We start from the raw sequence: 19,509 nt of genomic DNA on the forward strand, positions 1-19,509 counted from the left end.
GTTCGAGACGAGCCTGGCCAACACAGTGAAACCCCGTCTCTACTAAAAATACAAAAAAATTAGCTTGGCGAGGTGGCAGGTGCCTGTAATCCCAGCTACTTGGGAGGCTGAGGCAGGAGAATCGCTGGAACCCAGGAGGCGGAGGTTGCAGTGAGCCAAGATCACACCAATGCACTCCAGCCTGGGTGACACAGCAAGACTCCGTCTCAAAAAAAAAAAAAAAAAGAATTGTTGAGTGCATGAATGAATAAAAGAAAGAAAATGACTGGGCGCAGTGGCTCACATCCCAGCACTCTGGGAGACTGAGGTGGGCAGATCACTTGAGCCCAGGAGTTTGAGACCAGCCTGGGCTATAGTGAGACCTCCGCTCTACAAACCATTTTTAAAATTATTGTTTTAAAATAATTTAAACATTATCTAAAATTTAAAAGGGCGTGGTGGCATGTGCCTGTGGTCCTAGCTACTCAGGAGGCTGAGGTGGGAGGATTGCTTGAGCCCAGGAGTTGGAGGCTGCAGTGAGCTATGATGGGGTCCTAGCTACTCAGGAGGCTGAGGTGGGAGGATTGCTTGAGCCCAGGAGTTGGAGGCTGCAGTGAGCTGTGATGGGGTCCTAGCTACTCAGGAGACTGAGGTGGGAGGATTGCTTGAGCCCAGGAGTTGGAGGCTGCAGTGAGCTGTGATGGGGTCCTAGCTACTCAGGAGACTGAGGTGGGAGGATTGCTTGAGCCCAGGAGTTGGAGGCTGCAGTGAGCTATGATGGGGTCCTAGCTACTCAGGAGGCTGAGGTGGGAGGATTGCTTGAGCCCAGGAGTTGGAGGCTGCAGTGAGCTCTGATTGCACCACTACACTCCAGCCTGGGTGACAGAGCAAGACCTATGATGATAGATAGATAGATAGATAGATAGATAGATAGATAGATAGATAAGATAGAGCGAGCAAGACCCTATCTCAGATAGATAGATAGAGAGATAGATTAGATTAGATAGATAGATAGATATGGTTAAGTGAGTGGACTTTGGTCCTGGTCAGACTTGCCACGGAATCCCAGTTCTGATACACTCGCCGTGTGACTGAGGGCTGACATGTCTTCTCTCTGAGCTTCACTCTCCTGCTCTGCAAAGTAGGGTGTGAACGGCACCCTCCTCGCTGCCTTCTTTTGCACCAGGATGGAGCCTACACGTAACACTTTGTAGTGGTCTCACTGCTGTCCTGTCTCCAGCACGGGGCACCGATGAGCCAGCCAGAAGCCGTCCCTGCCAGGGGGATGCTTGACCCAAATCTTCAGTAATAACTCCTTCCACTCTGGGTGACCAGCTGTAGTGCCCCAGGGCAGGGACTTGTTGATCTGGGTTTGTTCTGGAGGCCAGAAGGGTTTCCTGGGGACTGGGATTGGAGCAGGATTGAGAGTGCCTGGTATGTGGAGAGACCTGGCTGTTGTGGCGTGAGTCCGAGGGCTCAGGGGCCGGCTGCTTCCCGGCCTTTGTCTTCCTTGCAGGAAACAGGCCAGGAGTTACAAGGGGCCAGAGGATGCTGCTGTGGTTATGGTGGAAGTTAACAGCTTTGGGAAGTGTGCATGTGTGTGAGTGTGTGTGTGTGTGTGTGCACTTGTGCTCATTGTAAAGAGAGAGACGGTAAAGAAATGAGGAGAGACTGTTTGCAGGCACATGCAAATACAGAGAAAGCTTTCAGTTGTCAGGATCGCTCTCCCGGTTTTTCCTGCATGGTGGTGTAAAATCTGACATGTGTACAGAAAAGTGCGTAAAACCTCCATGTTCAGTTTAATGAATAATTATAAAGCAAACAGCCATGAAACTACCACCCAGATCAAGAAGACAGGCATCACCAGCTCCCTGAAAGCCCTCTCCTTCACCTGCCCTTCCCAGTGCTAACAAAAACATTCTCCTTCCTTTCTTTTCATTGTTACCTCTTTTTTGGTGAATTGTGAAAGATTTCAGACACCCCCAAGAGAAGAGAGAATCACCTGCTGACCACCCTCAGGCCCGCTGCCCAGCTAAAAGACGAAACGCTTGCTGTGGGTGCAGCCCCCAGGTGCCTCCCCCAGGGCCCCAGGCCTCGCTGGCCCTGTGTCTGCTTCCCTAAACAGTGTCCCGCATTGTTCTGCAGGATTTTAAACTGCGTGTAAATGGTACGAGGCCAGCGGCACTTGGCTGCAACTCTCTCAATATTTTGTTCTTGAGATTTCTCTGGGTGGAGTAATGAAGCTCTGTGCCAGGAGGAATGGTTCCCAGCGGGGGTCAGGGCACCCCTACCCCTGTCGAGAGGAAAGCAGCTCTGCCCTGGGAGGGGCCCCAGGAGGACGCTCTGGGCTCCTCTCACCCAGGCCCGCAGCCCCCTGCTCCACGTGGGTTTGAGGTGGCCACCTCCAGTGGAAGTGGTAGAGCGCCGTTGGCTTCCTAGGGCACCACGTGGGACCCAGTTACAGCCGTGATGTGAAGGGGCCCTCCCTGAGCTTATGTAAGGTGTAATGGGGCGCTGGTGCCGCCTGGGGCCTGTGTGCACCACAGAGGGGCCTTCTCTGGAGGAGGGCATGGATCAGCAGCTGGGGCAGGAGGGCCTCTTCTCTTCCCATACTGCCCTCCCCCTGCGCCCGCCCACTCCCCACCCTCACCCGCCCTGTTTGCCAGGCTCACACAGCCTTTCTTGGAGAGGCCCTCTGGCGGGGAGTTTACTCTCAAAGGCTCTATATCTAGCTGACCTGGGATTGCCACCCAACTCCGCCACCTTCTAGCTGGACGGCCCTGGGCATGTGTTGACCCCTGCCCCACCTCTGTTGGCCTCAGTTTCCCCATTTGTAAAATGGAATTGTGTAAGGGTTATTTCATCCATGCAAAGCACTCGTAGAAGCTAGTGTGTGGAAGCCTCTTAATGAGCCTTAGCTGTTAGTATCTTTGTCATGCTTGCTATTCATTCACTCATTTTTGTTGATAGTCACTTTTTGCCTCCTCTGAGTCCAGCCCTGTCAGGCTGAGGTCCTGCCTTCATGGAGCTTATAATACAGTGAGGGAGACAGACATGGTACTAGGCAGTGACAAACCAGAGTGACCTTGGAAAGCACAGGCCAGAGTGTGACAGCTGTGATGGGAGAAGACCCAGAGGACTGTGGGAGGCCCTGGCTCCAGCCTAGGAGATCAAGGAAGGCCTCCTGGAGGAGGAGACTTCAGAGCTGAGGCCTGAAAGAGGAGCAGGGTTAGTTTGCGGAACATTGTCCCAAGGAGAGCAAATAGCATGTTCAAAGGCTAAAAGATGGGAAAGGGTCTGGCATTTTAAATAAACCGTTACTATTTTTAAGAAAACTTTAAATTCTGAGATCATTGTAGATTCTCCTACAGTTGTAAGAAGTAACTCAGAATGGCCAGGCGCGGTGGCTCACGCCTGTAATTCCACCCCATTTGGGGAGGCCAAGGCAGGAGGATCGTTTGTGCCTAGGAGTTCGAGATCAGCCTGGGCAACCTGGGGAGACACCATCTCTTCACAAAATAGAAAAACTTATCTGGCTGTGATGCTGTGCACCTGGAGTCCCAGCTACTTGGGAGGCTGAGGTGGATCACTTGAGCCTGGGAGGTTGAAGCTGCTGTGAGCTGTTAATGGCACCACTGCACTCCAGCCTGGGCGACAGAATAAGGCTCTGTTGCAAAAGAAAGAGAGAAAGAGAGAGAGGGAGAGAGGGAGGGAGGGAGAGGGGGGAAGGAAGGAAGGAGAGAGGGAGAAAAGAAAAGAAAGAAATAATACAGAGAGGAGGTCTGGCGCACCTTTACCCAGTTTTCCCCAATGGTAACACCTGCGAGACTGTAGTACCAGATACCAGAGTGTCAACTGACATTGATACAGTTAAGGTACAGAGCATCCATTCAATCACAAGGATCCCTCCTAATACCTTCTCATAGCTACACCCTTCCCCTGCCCATCCCTAACCTCTGGCAACCACTCATCTGTCTATTCCCCCATTGTTAGGATTCTGTCCATTCAAGAATGTTATGTAAATGGAGCCACCCGGTATGCACCTTTTTGCATTGACTTTATCCCCTCAGCATGATTCTCTGGAGGTGCATCCGCATGGTGGTGCTGATAGTGACTACTGAGTAGTATTCCGTGGTCTGGATGCCCCACCGTTTGTTTAACCATTTCCCATTGGAGGACATCTGGGTTTTTCTAATTTTTTGGCTATTACAAACAAAGCCACTATAAACCTTGACAAACAGGGTTTCGTGTGAATGTGAGTTTTTGTTTCTCTGGGGCCAATACCCAGAGGTGCAATTGCTGGGCAGCGTGCTGGTTGCATGTTTTAAGAAAACCATCAAAACCATTTTCTAGAGTGGCTGTACCATGTTATATTATCACCAGCAGCAGGTTCCCCACATCCTCACCGGCATTTGGTGTTGTCACTATTTTTTATTTTAGCTCTTCTAATAAGTGTGCAGTGATAACTCATTGTGGCTTTAATTTGCATTTCTCTAATGGTAATGATGTTGATTAGCTTTTCACGTGCTTATCTGCCATCTGTGTATCCTCTTCAGTCAAAGGTCTCTTCATGTCTTCTGCTCATTTTCTTATTGGATTGTTTGTTTTCGGGTTTTTTTTTTTTTTTTTTTTTGGCTGTTGAGTTTTGAGTTTTCACTGTTGTTCTTTTTTTTTTTCTTAGCCCCACCAGGTTCTCATATGAGATCTTTATCTATTCTCTCTGTTTTGTTTTTTTTTTTTTTTTTTAGATGGAGTCTCACTCTGTCGCCCAGGCTGGAGTACAGTGGTGTGATCTCGGTTCACTGTGGCCTCCGCCTCCCGGGTTCAAGCGATTTTTCTGCCTCAGCCTCCCGAGTAGCTGGGATTACAGGCATGTGCCACCACGTCCAGCTAATTTTTATATGTTTAGTAGAGACGGGGTTTCACCATGTTGGCCAGGCTGGTCTCGAACTCCTGACCTCAGGTGATCCGCCTGCCTCAGCCTCCCAAAGTGCTGGGATTACAGGCGTGAGCCACCGTGCCTGGCGAGATCTTTATTCTACATACTAGTCTTTTGTCAGATACGTGGTTTGCAAATATTCTCTCCCAGTTTGTAGCATGTCTTTTAATACTTTTCATATGGACTTTTGCAGAGCAAAAGTTTTTAATTTTGTATTCATTTTTTTCTTTTATGGATTGTGCATTTGCTGTCAAGTCTCAGAACCCTGTGCCCTGTCTTAGGTACCAAATAAGTTTCTTCTGCTTTTTTTTTTTTTTTTTTTTTGAGAGAGAGTCTCGCTCTGTTGCCCAGGCTGGAGTGGGCTCACTGCAGCCTCTGCCTCCTGGGTTCAAGTGATTCTTCTGCCTCAGCCTCCCAAGTAGCTGGGACTAGGGAGGCGCCCACCACCATGCCTGGCTAATTTTTATATTTTTAGTAGCCACAGGATTTCACCATATTGGCCAAGCTGGTCTTGAACTCCTGACCTCGTGATCTGCCTGCCTTGGCCTCCCAAAGTGCTGGGATTACAGGCGTGAGCCACCATACCCTGCCTGCTTTTTTTTTTTTTCCATAAAAGTTTGATAGTTTTACATTTAAGTTTGTGATCCATTATGAGTTAATTTTTGTACAAAGTGTAAGTTTTGGATTAAACTTCTTTTTTTTCTCCCGTTTGGCATATGGATGTCCAGTTGTTCCAGCCAGCATTTGTTGAAAATGCTGTCTTTCCTCTGTTGAATTGCTTAGGCTTCTTTCACAAGAATCAGTTACCACGATGAGATACTACATCACACCTACTAGGATGGCTGCTGTCAAAAAAACAAAAATAACAAGTGTTGGGAGGATGTGGGGAAATTGGAGCCCTGTGCATTGCTTGTGAGAATGTAAAATGGTGCTGCCGCTGTTCGGCATAGAATTACCTCGTGACCCAGCAATTCTGCTCCCAACTGTTCGTCCAAAAGAATTGAAAGCAGGGACTCGAACAGATACTTGTACACCCAGGCTCATCACAGCATTATTCACAAGAGCTAAAAGGTGGAAACAGCTCCGTGGCCATCAGTGGATGAATGGAGGAACAAAAGATGGTATACATGATGGAATATTATTCAGCCATAAAAAGCAATGAAATTTTGGGTAGAAAGCTATCATGTGGATGGTCTTGAAAACATTATGCTTAGTGAAATCAGCCAGACACAGAAGGAGAAATCCTCTATGATTCCACTTGTACGAGGGACCTAGAGTAGGCAAATACAAAGAGACAGAAAGCATGCATGGAGTCCCAGCTATTCGGGGGCAAGAGGATCACCTGAGCCTAAGAGGTTGAGTCCAGCCTGGACAACATAGTGAGACCCGGTCTCTTTTAAAATATATGTATATAGGCCAGGCGTGGTGGCTCACGCCTGTAATCCCAGCACTTTGGGAGGCCGAGGCTGGCAGATCAAGAGGTCAGGAGATCGAGACCATCCTGGCTAACACGATGAAACCCCGTCTCTACTAAAAATATAAAAAATTAGCTGGGCGTGGTGGTGGGCGCCTGTAGTCCCAGCTACATGGGAGGCTGAGGCATGAGAATGGCTAGAACCCGGGAGGCAGAGGTTGCAGTGAGCTGAGATTGCACCATTGCACACCAGCCCAGGCAACAGAGAGAGACTCTGTCTCTAAATAAATAAATAATAAAATATATGTTTATGTATATAGAGAGAGAAAGAAAGTAGAACAGAGGTTATCAGGGTTTGAGGGGAACAGGGAGCTGTTTAATGGGTACATAGTTTTTGTTGGAATGATAAACATGTTTGAATATAGATGGTGGTGATGGTTATACAACATTGTGGATATATTTAATGCCACTGAATTGTATACTTACAGATGGTTAACAATGATAAATATGCTGTATATTTTACCATAATAAAAATAAATTTTTGAAACCAGCTAGGTATGTTGGTGTAGATCTGTTTCTGAGTTCTCTCTCCTGTTCCGCTGCTCTGTTGCTGTGACTGTCCCACCCCATCTGGGTTACTTGGTGCAGCGCTGGGAGAGGGATTCCTCTGGCTTCCTCTCTCTCTCTTTTCTCTTTTTCAAGATTGAGCTCTTGAAAAAAGAGCTCTGGGAGCTGGCATTTTGGAGCTCCTCTAGGGTTCCGCGTGTGGAAGATGGCACTGTGTTGGGCCTAGGTTCAGAGTCATCCTTGACACCACCTCATCCTCAGCCCATGTCTGACTCATCAGCGAGCATTGCCTTTTCTTGGTAGACATAGCCCAGGTCTGTCCCCCTCTCCCCACTGCCGCTGTCCTGGCTGCCTCACAGTTGCCCGAACAGCGCTGCCTCCTTGTCACTCATCCTCACGCCCACTCAGGCCCCTTGATTCCGTCCTTCACAGGGCAACCAAAGTTACATCTGTAAAACCCAGGCCTGGACCAGGTGGAGTGGCTCCCACCTGTAATCCCAGCACTTGGGGAGGCCGAGGTGGGCAGATGGCTTGAGCTCAGGAGTTCGAGACCAGCCTGGACAACGTAGTGAGACCTTGTCTCTAAAAAAAATAAATTAATAAAAATTAAAAAATTGTAAAAACTCAGGCCTGTCCTTGGCACCCACGTTGTCTCCCCTTGCTCTCTCATGATCTGCCTCCACCACACCGTCCCCGTTCAGGCCTGCTGCCCACCCATCCCTCCAGCCAGTGTGTGTCCGCTGGACTTTCACATTTTTTGCGTGTGGTGCTTGACTATAAGCCTGATGGGGTAGGGCCCACACTGCACTTCTGCCCCCGCACAGGCGGCACGTGACAGACATGCATTAGATTTCTGTCGGTGGACGCCATGAACGTGGGAAGGAGGCTGCCTGTGGCCGGAGCAGGTGATTGGGGGCGGAGAGTGTGCAAAAATGAGGACAGAGAGGTGGGCGCGACCTCGGTGAGGAGACGGCTTTAGCTCTGTGGGCCTGAGTAGGTTTTAGCAGGAGAGGATACAATCAGATTAGATTTACAAAGGTCTCCCTGACCTAGCAGAAAAAGGCAAAGGCTTTGAATAGACACTTAGCGGAAGAGGACATTCTGATGGCTTTTATAAATATGAAAAATGCTCAACCCTACTAAATAGAAAAATACAAATGAAAACTAGGCTGAGGGGGGCCACACCTCACATATCAGCAGAGATCAGAGAGACTGGCCACGCCCCGTGCTGCAAGGCCGAGGGGAGATAGGCCCTGGCACCGCCGAGGGGCTGTGAGTGGGGACGGGCCTCACGCAGGGCCACTTGGCAGTGGTGAACTTTACTGGACATTTACCCACAGACAAACTTGCACACCTGTGAAATGACAGCTGCACACAGTGAGTGTTGCTGCACCATTTATAAGAGCAAAAGACAGGAAACCACCACTCTGGCCCCATGGGGACTGGCTCCAGACATCACGGTCCTTCCACACAGCTGCCAAAGCAGCAAGGCAGTGCTCTGCCAAGATCAAGGCAGGGAAAGATCACCAAGACACACATATATATGCAGCATGTCTGTGGTTTCAGTTACCTGTGACCAACCATGGCCCAAAAGTACATGGAAAATTCCAGAAATAACCAATTCATATGTTTTATTTATTTATTTTTTTGAGATGGACTCTCTTGTCACCCAGGCTGGAGTGCAGTGGCACCATCTCAGTTCACTGCAACCTCCGCTTCCTGGTTTCAAGCGATTCTCCCACCTCAGCCTCCCAAGTAGCTGGGATTACAGGCATGCGCCACCACGCGTGGCTAATTTTTGTATTTTTAGTAGAGACAAGGTTTCACCATGTTGGCCAGGCTGGTCTCAAACTCCTGACCTCAAGGAATCCACCCAAAGTGCTGGGATTACAGGCATGAGCCACTGCGCCGGCCCAACAGCTCATACATTTTAAATTGTGCACCATTCTGAGTTATCGTGATTTTTTTTTTTTTTTGTAGAGACGAGGTCTCCCTATACTGCTCAGCTGGTCTCGAACTCCTGGGCTCAAACGATCCTCCTGCTTCAGCTTCCCAAAGTGCTGAGATTACAGGCAGGAGCCACTGCACAGCCTCGTGATGAAATCTTGAGCCATCCCACTCTGTCCCGCCCGGGACGTGAATCACCTTTCTTACCCCACATATCCATGGTGTATGTGCTACCCATCTGTGGCTACTCAGTAGCTTTCTTGGTTCTCACATCTACTGTTGCGGTATCACAGTGCTTATGTTCAGGTAGCCCTTATTTCACTTAACATTGTCCCCAAAATGCAAGAGTAGCGATGCTGGCAATTTGGATATGCCAAAGAGAAGCTGTAAAGTGCTTCCTTTAAGTGAAAAAGGGGAAAGTATTGAACCTAATAAGGAAAAGAAAAAAAATTGTATGCTAAGGTTACTAAGCTTTACAGTAAGAACGAACCTTCTATCCATGAAATTGCGAAGAAGGGAAAGAATTTGTGCTGGGTTTACTGTCACACCTCAAACTGCGAAAGTCAACAGCCACAGGGCATAAGGGCTTGGTTAAGATGAAAAAGGCATTACGTTTGGGGGGTGGAAGACAGGAACAGAAACGTGTTCCAACTGATGGCAATCGGGTTCAATGTTATCCACAGTTTCAGGCATCCATTGGGGGTCTTGGAACATACGCCTTGCAGATAAGGGGAACTGCTGTATATATAGTTGGCCCTGGGTATCATGGGCCCTCAGGATCACGGGTTCTGCACCCACCCATTCAACCAACGAAGGACTGAAAATTTACTATGGAGGGCCAGCTTTTCCATCCGTGGTTATGGAGGGCTGACTGAGGGACGTGAGCATCCCTGGATGTGGTACCTCCTGCGGGGGTTCTGGAGCCAATCTCCCTCAGCTACCGAGGGAGAATTGTATAGATATATAAATTTTTTTCTTTCAAATCATAATTATAAATTGTTAGGATACACAGTGAAAATTGCATAAAACATAAATGTATAGCAAAACCAATTACTATAAAGGGAAAAATCTATGTAGCCACCCCTCTAGGTGAAGAAACAGATGGTGCCAGCCTCCCCCAACCCCCAAAAGCTCCCAGTCCCTCCCTTCCCCCAGAAGCATCCACTCTTTTTAATTTTAATTTTTTTTGAGACAGAGTCCCACTCCATCACCCAGGCTGAAGTGCAGTGGCACAATCTCGGCTTACTGCAACCTCCACCTTCTGGGTTCAAGCAATTCTCGTACCTCAGCCTCCCGAGTAGCTGGAATTACAGGCATGTGCCACCACACCTGGCTAATTTTTGTGTTTTGTTGTTGTTGTTTTATTTTTTTGAAACAGAGTCTCACTCTGTCACCCAGGCTGGAGTGCAGCCGCACCATCTCGGCTCACTGCAACCTTCGCCTCCCAGGTTCAAGTGATTCTCCTGCCTCAGCCTCCCGAGTAGCTGGGATTACAGGTGCCTACTGCCACGCCTTGCCAATTTTTATATTTTTAGTAGAGACGGAGCTTCACCATGTTGGTCAGGCTGGTCTTGATCTCCTGACCTCAGGCGATCCACTCGCCTTGGCCTCTCAAAGTGCAGGGATTACAGGTGTGAACCACCCCACCTGGCCTTAATTTTAATTCTCTAAAAATGTAGAGATGGGGTTTCACAATGTTGGCCAGGCTGGTCTCGAACTCCTGGCCTCAAGTAATCCTCCCGCCTCGGCATCCCAAAGTGCTGGGATTACAGGCATGAGCCACCGTGCCCAGTCCAACTCTCCTGACTTTTGAGGCCATCATATGCTTGCTTTTCTCTCTTGTTTGCCACCTCTGTATGCAGCCTGAAGCAGTTTCCTTTTGCCTGGCTTTGAACCTTAAAGTCCGAGGATGGAGTATCGTTCGATGTTTTTGCCTCTTCTGTGTGGCGTCTTCTTTGATGCTCATCCACATGTAGCTGTAGTCATTCATTCATTCTCCCTATTATGTGCGGTGCCATGGAGCCTTCATTCACCACCTCCTGGGGACGAGCATTTGTCTTGTTTCTAGTCTCTTCTCGCGTGTGCTCCCTGCCCCATGGGCCTGCGTTATGCTGGAGTGTGTACCCAGGAGAGCTCTTGCTAGGTCAAGCGTGTGTCCCCACTTCCGCTGGATGCTGCTAAGCTCCTGCCAAATGCCAGCAGCGTGGGAGAGCCACGGAATGTTTTCGAGAAGAGCAAAGTACAGAATATTGTGTGTCGTGTGGCTGCCATTTCTCTTGTTTTTTAAAAAGCAGGTAATCATGTGTGTACCCATACACACACGTAGGATCTCTCAGAAAGGAAAAGAAAAAACCTGAAAGTCTAGTAGCGGTTGCCTCCAGGGCTGAGCTGGGCCAGGGTGGGAGGAGGACATCCTGTCACAGTTTACCCTTTGGTGCCTTTTGTCTTTTGAACCGTGTGCCTGTATTACAAAGACAGAGAGAAGGAAAAGGGGTAGATGAGTGTAAATGTGGTAAAGTGAGAATCACTGAGAATCGCCCAGTGCAGCTCCCTCTCCGTCCATTGGGGACCTCGTTTCCTGTGGCTGTCCAGAGCTGTCCAATCCCCACCCACTCCCCGCCAGAGCCCAAACCTGCCCGTCTGGTTTGCAGAGCTGCCCCACCTGGCTCCTCTCCGGGTGGTTACTCGACAGATGCCCCACCCCCCACCCCATGGGGAGGCAGTGGCCTGAGATCTGGGACTTCTGGATCTAGGCCCCTAGACCTGCCCTGCTGTGGTCCAGAGCCTGGCCCAGCCCCTCCTTGGACTTCCTCCTCACTGTGACAGGGGGTGGACAGAGGTGGAGATGGGAGTTCCAGGCCCTGAGAGCAAGCGCTGGCCTCCCAGCCCACGTTCTGTGTGTGGAGATAACATCTGCCCTCGAGGAGTTGGCTGCAGGGGCAGGGATGTGCCAGAGCAGGGTAGTGGGAAGGACCCAGGCGCCTCTGTCTGCCGTGTGCCGGGGAGCTTGCTCACTGTTGTCCCTGGATTCACCATGGCCTGGGTGCCCATCCTGGGTCTGGGCACCCAGCAGCCTTGGTCCCTACCGCCTACCAGACTGGAGTCCCTGGTAGAGCCCCTCTAGGATGTCAGCTCCCGTGGGCAGGAAGTTTTGTGGAGTTTGTTCAGTGCTGAATTATCAGGGCCTCCCACAGGTGTGCCTGGTATGTGCCTGGAGCTCAGTGAATGAATGAGAGGCGGGCAAGCTGCAGACAACGACAGCCTGGGTGCTCAGGGCTGGCATGGGGAGGTGCAGGGCGGAGTGCACAGGGCTGGAGCCCAGAGGATACCTGACCCAGCCTGGGGTGGCAGGGAGGGCTTCGTGGAGGAGCAGGTGCCTCAGGTGGGGCCGGAGGGTGAGAAGGGATGAACCAAGCAGCCCTCCGAAGGCCTCGAGGGGAACAGACAGTGTTCACAGGAGAAACAGTTACACCTGTGAGCTCTGCCTCGGGCCAGCCTTTGCACTGGAGGTGGGATTTGAAGGGGAGGGAGGGGTGCTGTGGAGCATCTTTTTCTTCTGTTCCTGAACGGGGGTTCTGATCACATCAGCCTCATGCTTGGAGCAGCTGGTTAAGGGCACAGACACCGGGACAGACATCCAGCCTGGGAGTCCCAGCGCCTGACCTCCCCTCGGGCATCAAGTCACTCCGCCTCTCTGCGCCTCAGTTTCCTCCATGATGAAAGGGGCCTGCTGAAGGACCTGTCTCATTTAGGGCAGCAGTGAGGCAAAGCCCCGGAGCCCATGCCTGTGCCAAGAGCAGGGCCTGGCCCAGAATAAGGCCTTGTCACGTTGAGCTGCCTGTTTTCAGCAGGGTTAGTTTCATCCTGGTGAGGCGGCGCCAGCATGGCGTTCCACCTCTTGGCCTCCTCTCCCTCCTCCCTTTCCTGCCATCCACACCTCCCAGCCCTATTCTCACACCTCAGGATGGCGATATGGGGGCTTCACCATGGTCTCCCCTGACCTCGCCCCTCCCCCGGTCAGGCTAAGTCTCAGATTCCTCCTCATGGGTGAGGGGGGCAGAGTGGCCCCTTTCCTCTAGCCCATGCTGGGCACTTGCTAGAATCCCAGCCTTGGTCGGGGTGGAGGAGAAGCAAGTTCCAGCTCCCCAGTTCTGCCTCCATATCAGAGAGCCCACCCACCCCTCTCCCCGGGGCTCTATCCTGCACCTAGTGGCCCCTGTCACTCCCCAGCCGCCCCCACGTACATACCCTGGTCCCTTGTTTCAAACCTGGCTGCCCCTTAGCCGCCTGGCCAGCCGCTTGCAGGCACTCAGCCTTGCTGTGTAGTCATCCCCTCCAGCCCCTGGCACCTAGCCTGGCATAGGGGGGTGAGGCGGGGTGTGCCTGTTGGTGGGAGGCTGACCCTGCTGAAGCAAAGGCTGTGGTTGGGGTCCCCGCCCAGCCCTGCCCTCTGTCCAGGCAGCTATGAGCCACGTGGCCCAGGCCCACCCACCCCAGCTCCAGGCCCAGCCCCGCCTCCCTCCCGCCCTCCGTGGGTGGAAGCCACAGCCGAGGCTCAACTCCTGGCCGCGTCACCACCGCTGCCCTGGAGGCTGGAGCATAGAGCCCAGGCAGCCCTCCTCAGTGGGTGCCCATGTTGAGGGCCTGGGGAGCCCTGGATCTACTCTGCTTTCCCAGCTGGAAGCCTGTCTGTCCACAGGCCCGCCCCATTGAGGGTGGCCCAGGAAGTGGGAAAGAGCGTGGTGGAGGTGAGCTGGCCAGGCCTCGGGAGGGGAGGGGGAGGGCTAGACTGGCTCCCGGGGAAGGAGGGTCTGCCCCTGGCCACTGGAGCCAGTGTGAGCATGTGCGAAGGCCGCACCTTTCTTGGGGTTGGAGCGGGGTCACTGTGTTTCCATGTGTGCGAGATGGCAGGTGCCTGTCTGCTGGGGACTTGCAGGCATCTGAGCATAGGTCCCTGAGCCTCTCTGTGGGAGCACGCTCCTGGGGTCTGGCTTGCATGAGGGCAGAAGTTTCCGTGAGATTGTGCCTCACTCAGTCACTCTGGGTGACCCTGGAGTTGACTGGGTGTGCCTAGGTCCATGGAGGTCTCCTTGCCTACTGTGTGTGGTTTTGGGGTCGGAGGGGTGCCTCCTAGTGTAGCTTTGTATCTTGGGGGTTATTCCTAGGTGGGTGTGTGTCCTGGGGTGCGGTGCGGCTTTCCCTCGAAGTCATGGAGTGTCTGCGGCATTGTGTGTATACACACGTGTCCCTGTGTTTCTATGTGTGGATCTCTTTGGGAGTCTCTGCATCTCTGGGTGCACGAGTCTTTGCAGTGTGTATGAAAGGGTCGCAGTCCACAGTCCATCCATGGCTCTTCTGGGGCCCATGTGCAGGCTGGCTGAGCCGCGGCCTTCCCATTTGCTGCGCGTGTACTCTGAGCCAGGCTGGCTTTAAGAGCCGCTCCCCCACCTTCTCCCACTGAAGTCTCAGAAGCTTCCTCTGGGGCACGCTCTGCTGGTGCCCCATATTCTAGAGACATGAACGGAGGCTCTTGGTAAATGTCCTTTTTCCCTGCCCCGCGGCAAGCAAGGCACTGACCCCTGGCCACCAGCCTCCTGAGCCCATGGTCCTGTACGGGCCGCCGCGAGGTGCTCAGGATGTTGTAGGGTTGAGGGTGGATTGCTGCTGTTGCCGGCTAGCCGGGAAGTTTTCTTTTTTTGGCCTAAGATAAATATTGGAGAAGAATCGCCAGGGAGCTTTCCATGTGACCAGTTCATGTGCCTGGAGGCCTGTGGTTTGTGTGGCTGGGTATGTATCTGCATGTCTGTGTAATGGTCTTAGGACTCGGCTCTGTGTGGTGTCAGCTGCGGACATCTTGCATGCTCTGGCATGTCCTCACATGCATCTGTGTCTAGGGATCACGCATGTGTGTATGCATGTGTGTGAGTGTACATGTGTGCATGTATGTGAGCATGTATTTGTGAGCGTGTGTGTGAGCATGCATGTGTGTGTGCATGTGTGTGCACGCATGTGAGCATTGAGTGCGTGTGTGCATGTGTGAGCGTGCGTGTGTGCACATGTGTGCATGTTTGTGAGTGCATGTGTGTGAGCGTGCATGTATGTGCATGTGTGAGTGTGCGTGTGTGTGCATGTGTGTGCGCGCATGTGTGAGCATGCATGTGTTGCGGGATGGCTTCGCTCGCTGCTGTGTGTTGGGTCTGTGAGGAGAGGCCGTGGTTGCTGCCTGGTGTATGTCCTGGCGTCTGTGCACGGCCTTGTGTGTTGCATGGCAGGGGAGGTAGACAGTGAGAGGGCTTGGGTGCTGGAGCCTGAGAGCGGCAGGGCCTCTTTCCTGCCACATCACCCCCTTCCCCCTGCCCAGCCTCAGGCGAGGAATAAATGACGTCTGCTCTGATTTCCCAGGCCGTATGGGCTCCCACACACTCTCTGTTGTGGTGTCCATCCCCACCCTGAGTACCTCTGGGGGGTGAAGGGCACCAGCAGTGCCCTTTGTGTCTGTGCCCTTTTGTGCTAGGCCAGATTCGGGGCAGGAGGGCTTGGCCCTGGCATCACTGGGGGCTCTGAGCGCCAGCCTGGGCCTGGCTGGGTAAAGGAAGCATCATCTCTTCGTTGAGCCACACTCTCTGCGCTGGGCAAGCCTGGGGACACAGAGATGGCCCCAGGCCCTGCCCTCCTGGGTCTCCCAGTCCAGTGGGAGAGGCAGACCTGTTATCAGACAATAACAGCCCATCAGGCTCCTCCCTCCCAACCCTGGAGAAGGTAAGACTAGCATATTTGCTCGGCAGAAGGGACCATGCCCGGCATCCTCTGTAGTGTGTTTGTTCATTCATTCATTCATCATTCAGCAGCAAGAATGGCAGTAATGATAACAGCAGCGAGCCTGCAGTGAGGCCCCACTCGGCACCAGTCACTGTTATAAATGTTTTACATGTGTCGTCTTATTCGCTTGTCCAACATGCCCAGGAGGTAGGGACTATCACTACCCCCAGTTTGCAGATGAGGACACTGAGGCCCAGAGAGGTTGAGTCACTTGTCCAGGGGCACACAGCTTGGAGTAGTAGAGCCAGTACCTGGGACTGGGCAGTCGGCTCTTAACCACCAGTACAGGCCTGCTGAGCCCCTGTACTGCGCCAGGCCTCTGCTGAGGACAAAGCAGTGGCTAGGAGAGACAGTCCCTGTCCTCGTGGGGCTGCCCGTTCATTGCAGGAGACATACTAATTAAGGACTATAAGGACAAAGGTAAAATTACAGCTGTGACAGATGCTGTCAAGGGGAAGGCACGGGACATGCAGGGTTTTTTTTAGACAGAGTCTCACTCTGTCGCCCAGGCTGGAGTGCAGTGGCGTGATCTTGACTCACTGCAACCTCCGCCCCCTGGGTTCAAGTGATTCTCGTGCCTCAGCCTCCCAAGTAGCTGGGACTAGAGGCACATGCCACCACGCCCAGCTAATTTTTGTATTTTTTTAGTAGGGATGGGGTTTTGCCATGTTGGCCAGGCTGGTCTCGAACTCCTGACATCAGGTGATCCACCCGCCTTGGCCTCCCAAAGTGCTGGGATTATAGGCATGAGCCACTGTGCCCGGCCATGGACCTGCAGTTTGAAGGAAGAGGAAGGGATAACAAGGTGAAGGTTGAGGGGGCAGGGGGCTCTTCAGGACCCAGGCTAAGGGCACAGTCCATGCAGAGGCCTGGTGGCGGGGACAGCACTATACCTGGAGGAACGAAGGAGAGCAGGGCTGCCCCCTCCACCCTCCACAGATGCTGCTGAATCCAGGCCCCACTTCCAAAGGCGTCCCCCCCGCTGGATCTGTGTCTTTATGGGCTTTTACCCATTGTGGGGGCTCATGGATTTCCAGAGGCACCCCCCATGTGATTTGGCTTTTGCCAGGATACGCTGCCACTTCCTGAGATTCCCAGCGTAGGCCACGTGGCTGGGTGGGCCCCCCTGCAGTGGGGAGGGCCTGGGCGTTCACAGTGGGGGTACCTTTTGTGGTGTTGGGACACACACCAGCTTACTTGCGGAACAGCCAGATTCAGTCTCTGAAGACCCATTTTCTCCCCAGGCGTCAAGGTCAGACTTCCAGGGAGTGAGTGTACGAGGCCCAGGGACTTGTGTCTGTCTCGGCCCCATCCCCGTGCCCTGCGCCTCCTCAGGGACCAGGCTCATTACTTTGATAATGGCATCACCCATTTGTTCCACAGATATGTCTCGAGCACCTACTGTGTTCCAGCCACTGCTCTAGATGCTGGCAAGAACCAGACAGACAGACAGGTCCCTGCCCTCAGGGCACTGACATTCTGCTGGGGGCACTGCCAGTCAGTAGGTGTAGGATGCCAGGGGGTGGTAAGTGCCACAGAGACATAAAAAGCGGGGTGCACATTTTGTTCAGGGGTCAGGCAGCCTCTCGGAGGAGGTTTTATTTGCACTAAGACCTGAATATCAAGAAAGGCTGAGCAGTGCAGTTCTGGCTGAGGGAAGATAGGTGCAGAGGCCTGGAGGCTGGAACAGCTGTGATGAGTCCAAGACATACACGGAGGCGGCCAGCGCGGCTGGAGAGAAGCGAGGGGAGGAGATGAGGTTTGCGAGGTTGGCAGGGCCCTCCCAGTCAGGGCCGTGTTGAATCAGTGTTTGAGCCAAAGTGGGAAGCCCTGTAGAACTGTGTGTGTACATTTGTGTAATGTCTTCAGATTCCCCTCTCACCACGGTGGCTTTTCTGGTCTTGGTCTGGTCATTGTCAGGGACATTGTCCCTTCCTGTTTTTGTCCCATAAACCTCCAAGGTCCTTTCTTTAGAGTGGAGGCCTTGGCTGGAGCCGGGACCACTGGGGAACAGGAGGCTGGGGGATGTTGACTTGCCTTCTCTGTGGGACAGAGTGGCTGCTTTTGTGACCTGGCACTGGATAGCCCTGGGCAGTGAGTTCCCCTCTCGGCCTCAGTTTCCTGGTTTGGGGAACAGTAAGGAAGAGGACTCCCCACCCAGCACCCAGCACTGTTTAGAGGGCTCCGCGTGGCCTGGTCTGTGTGCCTGGCACAGCCTGGGCAAGTCCACAGCCACGAAGGGGAGCCCTTGTGAGTCCACGCCCTGCTGTAGGCACTGAAATGCAGCCATCATGAACCAAAACGCGGTCCCTGTCCATATGAGCCACTGACTTAGCGAGGAAGATGGCCACAGACAGGCAAACAACTGTAATGTGTGAGGCAACGCTGAGGGCCCTGGAGGGAACGGACCTAGGCTGACTGCGCCAGGCTCCGCGCCAGGTGCTGGGGGTGCCACATGGAGCAAGACCAGGCCAAGCCCCTGCCTATGAGCTCACGCTGCAGCCCTCGGCCAGTCCTGCCACCTCCACCTTTACAGTGTGCCCAGAACCTGCTCATGCCGCCCCCTCTGCAGCCCCCACAAGGTCCTGCCCCCTTGATTTCCACTGGGCCATCACAGCCTCCTCCTCCCTGGTCCCCCCTTTCCGTTCTGCCCCCACAGACTGTTCCCAGCCAGTGGGAGCCTGTGAACTCCTGAGTCAGGCGGTGGCCCTCCTGGGCTCAGAGACCCCTGCAACTCCGTCTCACTCGGGAAAGGACCAGGCCCTCCCGGTGGCCCCCAAAGCCCCACACGATCTGCCCCATTACCTCCTTGGCCTGTCCTTCCACTCGCCCCCTCGCCCACCCTGCTCCAGCCCCGTGGCCTCCTCGCTGTCCCTTGACCATATCAAGCAAATTCCTACCGCCCTGGCTGTTCCTTCCTCCTGGGCTGCCCTTCCTCCAGGGCCCTACATGGCTCCCTCTCCCCTCCTCACGCAGGTCCCTGCTCACGTGTCCCCTTCTCAGCAAGGCCTGCCTGACCACTTTATGTTATAATAATAGTGGTTACTATTATTTTGAGATGGAGTCTCACACTCTGTCGCCCAGGCTGGAGTGCAATGGCGCGATCTTGGCTCACTGCAACTTCCACCTCCCAGGTTCAAGCGATTCTCCTGCCTCAGCCTCCCAAGTAGCTGAGACTACAGGCGCCTGCCACCACGCCAGGCTAATTTTGTGTATTTTTAGTGGAGATGGGATTTCACCATGTTGGCTAGGCTGGTCTCCAACTTCTGACCTCAAGTGATCTGCCTGCCTTGGCCTCCAAAAGTGCTGGGATTAGAGGCATAAGCCACTGCGCCCAGCCTGTTATTCTTATTTTTGAGACAAGGTCTCACCCTGTCACCTAGGCTGGAGTGCAGTGGCACCATCACTCACTGCAGCCTCGACCTCCCAGGCTCGGGTGATTCTCCCGCCTCAGCCTCCTCAGTAGCTGGGACCGCAGGCGCACACCACCACACCTGGCTAAATTTTTATTTATTTTTTATTTTTGGGGTAGAGACAGGGTCTCACTAGGTTGCCCAAGCTGATCTTGAACTCCTGGGCTCAAGCAATCCTCCCTCCTTGGCCTCCCAAAGTGCTGGGATTACAGCCGTGAACCACCGTGCCCGGCCTTGACCACTTTATTGAGAATTCCAGCCTCCCCTCCCTTCAGCTCCTTTCTGATTGCTGCGTTATTTTCTGTGTCAGCATTTCTCACCTGACTTAGTAGATATTTTTCTGATTTATTTCATACATTGACTGCCTCCTTCCTTCTAGAATGTGAGTGCTGCGAGGACAGGGATGTTTCTGACTGTTGGGTGCACTGCTA

At 52.9% G+C, this 19,509-nt stretch overlaps 1 protein-coding gene across 6 annotated transcripts in view; it reads left to right on the forward strand.

Moving 5' to 3' along the window:
* Positions 1-19,509, forward strand: part of PAK4 (p21 (RAC1) activated kinase 4) — a 53,897-nt gene that overhangs the window by 17,662 nt on the left and 16,726 nt on the right. The gene's annotated exons all lie outside the window — the stretch shown is intronic.

Source organism: Pan paniscus, chromosome 20 (assembly GCF_029289425.2).
Source record: "Pan paniscus chromosome 20, NHGRI_mPanPan1-v2.0_pri, whole genome shotgun sequence".
Classification (NCBI taxonomy): domain Eukaryota; kingdom Metazoa; phylum Chordata; class Mammalia; order Primates; family Hominidae; genus Pan; species Pan paniscus.